This window comes from Cyprinus carpio, unplaced genomic scaffold (genome assembly GCF_018340385.1).
Source record: "Cyprinus carpio isolate SPL01 unplaced genomic scaffold, ASM1834038v1 S000006758, whole genome shotgun sequence".
NCBI lineage: Eukaryota > Metazoa > Chordata > Actinopteri > Cypriniformes > Cyprinidae > Cyprinus > Cyprinus carpio.
Window position 1 is genome coordinate 7,501 of NW_024879355.1, and position 5,000 is coordinate 12,500.

At 41.4% G+C, this 5,000-nt stretch overlaps 1 protein-coding gene across 1 annotated transcript in view; it reads right to left on the bottom strand.

Annotated features, from left to right (window-relative positions):
- The window catches only part of LOC122144766 (1-phosphatidylinositol 4,5-bisphosphate phosphodiesterase beta-4-like), a gene marked incomplete at its 3' end in the record, with an annotated part of 19,258 nt that overhangs the window by 6,431 nt on the left and 7,827 nt on the right, over window positions 1–5,000 (bottom strand). The window lies entirely within an intron of this gene.

A 5,000-nucleotide genomic window follows, 5' to 3' on the forward strand; every position in this document is an offset into this window, starting at 1 on the left:
CACACACAGACATGCTTTACAGTCATAAATGCATTCAGTATAAATTTGAAACATATTTCCAAAAGAAAACCAATGAGAGCTTTATCAAAAAAGTTGTAATATGCCTCTAGAACAGACATAAGTCAAAATAATCGCTAAGTCAAGATGTCAAACAAAATGTCTAGACATATGGCAAAAATAAATAAATAAATTAAATAAAACCCGTGTCCAGGGTTTTTTTTTTTTTTTTTGCCATGCATTGTTGCATAGAGCTCATTGTAGCGGTGCCTCAGGTGCTGAAATATATTTATTTCCCAAGGTTCACACGTACTCCGTCAGCAGTGCGTGTACAGTATGTGTTCACACGTACTCTGTCTGCACGAGAGCGCGTTATTGTAACGCGAAAGAACATTAAAATAATGCGCGAGCGTGAATCTCTCCGCTCGCAGCAGATTTCCTTTGCTTTGTCACACAAAACCAGACACACGTGCACAGATACATGCTGCTCTCGTCCGGAGAGAGTGCGCGCACTTAAGACATGTCTCCTCTCACTCACTCACAACTCTCTGTGTTCTGATGCGCTAGATATTCATTCTTTTTGCACCTCTCGATTTCTAACCTTTTCTGTTCATCTTTTACCGCGTGCAGTGTGAACGCTCTGATCCATTAACATGGGCTCGGAAAAAAAAATACGCATCACAGACAGAGTGTGTGAAACTGGAGTTAGGCATATGCCCAGTCTGTTCTGTTCTCGCGCGCTTATACTGCGGGAGGTCGGGGCCGCGGAAAAATCGTGCTATAAAGCGATTAGAAAATCGCGCACGCTCAAATCGTGATTTTTATTACGATTTCGATTGATCGTACAGCCCTAATTCATCACCAGGCTGTCAGACGAAAATCATCAATCTGTCATCATTTACTTGTGAACCACTATAATTTACAAAAACACAGACACATTTATCAAAATACCTTCTCTAGCGTTCAACAGAGCAAAGACATGAGGGTGAGTAAACGATGACAGAATGATCAGGTTCATCTGTATTTTCTTTAAAGATCAGCCCTGATAATAAATCTGATGATAAACTCACTTTAAACTCAAGGGTTAGCAGAAGACTTTCTTTGTTTTGTTTGGCTCTTAATTTCCCGAAGAGAATTAATTGTTCCTCATTTATCCTGTTGTTTATCATCTGTGGTGTGTTTTGTTTTTGATGTGGGTTGTATTTCATTGCTCTGCAGCTCCTCGGTCGTCTAAAATGAGTTTCTGTCGATGATGATGAACTAGTTCCTCTGTTCAGTCTGTCTTCCTTTTCAGCTGCCCCTGATCTGCAGTAACTAGTATCTCCTAGCAGCAGATGAGTGACCAGACTCTGGTTAAACCTCAGCCCAGATCCGATTATTATAAAGGAATTATGACGGAATAAACATCAGCTTAATTACAGCCAACAAATCTTATTCAGGCCACATTCGAGATTTCTCACATTATCATCACGGTTTATTTGCTATAGTGTAGAAAATGATAATAAAATGAGGTGTTGGGTAAACTGTGCCCGAACAAATTGATCTTGATAATGTCAGATAACTTCGATAGAAAAGGTATGTAATGAATTCAGCTATACACAATTAGATAATAACAAATTTCGTCTCAAACAATTTAAACAATGACGCAAAACATGATCAGGTCAAAGGGTCTGAATAATTTTTGCTCCCAAAATGTAACTGTATGACGAGGAACGTTTGGGGCTATAAGATGTCCAGTGTCACACTTTCCGGGAAAGGTGACTTGCTAACGTGTATCTTTGCTCTCTTCAACTTACATAAATTTAACTACATGGTTGTCCAGAAACCCACTAGTGAAAATTACATGAATGATGTTCTTATGGCTTTGGACTGCAGGCGGTTCCCAGCTACCTCATACTCCACAGGCGAGGAGAGGAAATCAGGAGACGCGGATTCGCAGCATATCCATCATTTGACCAAACATGGGGCAGAACGAAGCCCCAAACTGGCCCCGCTAATCAGCCCGTTTTCCGGCGGGGAAGACGACCTCCCCATCCTTCCTGCTGTTATCTCTGACCAAACATGTACCTAACCGGAGCGGCAAATTAGGGATTCTGTCCTCCGAAGGACGGGCAGAATAAGGCAAGAGAGGACAAGAGGGAATGAGCAATTAATGAAAGATGCTGATGTAAGAAATGGGCAATGGGATTCCCATCAAGAGAAGCAGCGGATTTATACTTTCACTTGGCTCCGCTTATGAGCCTCCACTGACTGCACGCCAAGACCTTCCTAAATGGACGAGGATTTTGTGAACTATGTCAAACAGATCTTCAAAAGATCTCAAACAGATATCTAACAGATCCTTCAAAACAATTAGTTTGATTGTTGAATCATCTTATCTGAATCTACTTACTGTTTCTTCAGGCAAGTCATTGGATTACATCGCTATTCGGGCCTTCAGCTGTGAATCACTGATTTCAGGCCTTCCATCCATTTTGGAAAACACAAAACAATCGTGACGGGAGGAGAAATAATACATAACATGTTTTGGTAGATCGCTAAAAATGGTCAGGGCCGAGAAGCATCTTAGGAGACGCTTTGAATCGATTCAAGTGACCCAGTTAGCTCAAGAATCAGGGACAACCACCATTAGATTACTATTAAATCTGATATACATGAAATATTAATCTAGAACTAATCTTAAACATACAGACATGTTTGCAGGTAAACCTGCTATCAGGGTTCAAACCTCAAACAGCTCATATAAGACTCTAGTTTGAGCTGAATAAACAAATAGATGGCTGGTTTCCCTACCTCGGGACACTCCTTTGATTTTAGTGTTATTAGCTGGCGAAACATCAGTTTCCGGAATTTTTCCCCACCTCAAAGAGAATTTTTCTCTCTGGTTTCTGTGTTTTCGGCTGTTATATTCTAGACTGTGACTATAGGAGCATCTCCTGAATGAGTGTAGAATCTCTCGATCAAAAAACACATATGAGTGGAAGTCACCAAAATTAGGCTATCTCTATATGTAAGCAGGCGCATATGAAAAATAATGTGATCATCAACACTAACCTCAGTGATATAAAATGAAATCTCTTGCCTGATGTTAACTAGAAGCACCCAGTGAAATGTGGATCCATACAGAGGTAAAGGCCTGTGCAAGCTTTTGGGAGAACTGATGGAAGCTTTCTATCTACTGCATCTTTGCGTGATAACAATACTGAATATTATCCAGATGTAGCATTTGATAAAAATGCTGCATTTTCTCAGCTTTTGCTCAAAATGTTGCTTTTTTTATGAAACCTGCCTTCATTGAAGTGTTGATAAAAAAAGTTTTCAAAAGTAGAGGTATCGGGTTTCTTTATCTTTGATGTATTGCATGTTCAGATATTCATACTACAAAATATTCTGGGAGCCATGAAATTTTTAGTGAAAATCAGCAAAAATGCTGGCCAGTGGCAAACTTTTTCACAAACGCTGGTGGAAAAAAGAGTTAATAAGGTTTGCAGCATTACATGTGTCACACCTGAACTGCCCTTACGAAAAAAGAGAGTTTATTCAAGTGTGCTATTAGGTATTACTTATTTTAAACTAAAAAATAGGAAAGTATGCTTTTAGTTTACTTTTATGTTCTCTCAGAAATGGGCTTTATGTACTTTCTAAGATATATACTTATAATGACAATTAAGTATACTCTGACTTATACTTACAAAAAGTCAAAATATACTTGAACTTATACTTAAGTATACTTAATAAAATAAACTTGAAGTATACTACTTTTTGGTAAGGGTGTGGTCAGATCGTGGTCACCACATGGTAACGCTCACCTTGGCCGCGTCCGTTGTCTGTCCAATACCATGTACATGAAGCTGAGGCTGACCAGGTCCGTCCCCGCTTCGCACACGAGATGATGCGGCCGTCCAGATCTGCCTCGCTGGGCCTCCCCGACGCCCAGAGACGCCGCAGGATCTTTGGGTCCTTGAGGAACCAAACACGCTTCACGCGTGCAAACATCAGCTCCACACAATAGCACTGCTTCAGTTCATGCAGAAACTTACAATATCCCCTTCATAAACAGATCAACAGGATCAACCTACACTGGACTGAAATGGAGGCTTTGGACGTTGAAGCTGTTTGTGTGTTTATGGCATCATCAGGTCAAATCTACTGAATCCCAACACATGCGTCTGATTCATTTAGAGTACACTGCAAAACATATTTTCTTGCTTTAGTGGTTTTTTCTTGTTCTCTAGAGTAAGTTTATGGGTTTTATTGGTTAGAGATGAATTTTTTTGATAATTGTCTTGGTATTATTTGTTGGATATGCTTTTAATTGAGATGTTTTTTTTAAATGAAGTTTTGTAAATTATGTGAGTTTATGTTTGGAACGAGAACACTTTTAAAACACTGTAACAATGTGATGGGAAATGTAAACGTGTCTGCAGAGGCTCGCAACGTGGCTAAACACAACCTAACTCCTGCTTAAAAAAACCAGGCTGAAGCGGGTAACCTCAGGTCATGTAAACATGAGCCACCTCCACACAACACCGCTCAGGTTAAGGTTCCTGCTGCGAACACCTGACCGCAGCGCAGAAAACAAAACACTGCAGACGCGGCGGGCTGCGCAGCACACACACGTCACACACCACAAACACACCCACAACCGTCACCCACACTCTCTCTACCCCCACGACACCACGTCACACACACGAGTCAGATATGTGACACACACTGAATTGAAATATATGTAATTTGGACTGGCAATAACCCCGAGCGCAGATGTTGAGCAAACAGTAAAACCTCGCCACCGAGTCTCCTGAGACCCGAGATCATGGGTCCATCCTAAATGCTCTTTCATACCCGAACCCCCCCCCCCCCCGTTTATAATTAACCCCCCCTTGTTAACTGACCCCCAGTGTGTCGTTTGGGGCTTTCACAATCCGGTTCCCCCCGGCGCCTCGTACTTCCGGTCGCCTCCGGGCGGCGCTGTTGACTCAGCGCCCATTCGCAGTGCCCTTCTG